Consider the following 406-nt stretch of genomic DNA (forward strand, 5'->3'; position numbering starts at 1 on the left):
TCAAAAACAACATAGTATATAACCAAGAGATATACCCATCACGAGGTCTCAACATTGTCTTCATGTCATACGTACTCGCTTTAAGATAATCAGGGCCTCCCCATGGAGGCGATAGGAACACAGTGCCTGCCTGCACAATGTAACAAGTTATAAGCCAAGTCAAAGAAAAACCTTTTAAAACCAAAAGAAAAATGAGACGAGTTGAAGGAAAAAAACCTTCAAGTTATGAGCCAAGTCAAAGAAGTCTCCCTTCACAAAGTCGATTTTATCAGCAACGCCATATACGGCAGCATTATGCTTCGCTAAATCAAGTTTCTTTGGATCCAAATCAATTGCAATCACATAATGACTCCTAAAATGGCACAAAACATCAGAGAGAAATCTTTGTGAAAAAACAAAAAAAAAA

General features: G+C 37.2%; 1 long non-coding RNA gene across 1 annotated transcript; it reads right to left on the bottom strand.

The window, feature by feature from the left end:
* Positions 1–64: 64 nt before the first annotated feature.
* Positions 65–392, bottom strand: LOC106322346. Its single transcript, XR_001266366.1, has 2 exons — positions 217–392; positions 65–130 (listed from the first exon to the last, which is right to left on the bottom strand). It is a non-coding gene; the product is annotated as an uncharacterized LOC106322346 (long non-coding RNA).
* Between the last annotated feature and the right edge of the window lie 14 nt (positions 393–406).

This window comes from Brassica oleracea, unplaced genomic scaffold (genome assembly GCF_000695525.1).
Source record: "Brassica oleracea var. oleracea cultivar TO1000 unplaced genomic scaffold, BOL UnpScaffold16604, whole genome shotgun sequence".
Taxonomy (NCBI): Eukaryota; Viridiplantae; Streptophyta; class Magnoliopsida; order Brassicales; family Brassicaceae; genus Brassica; species Brassica oleracea.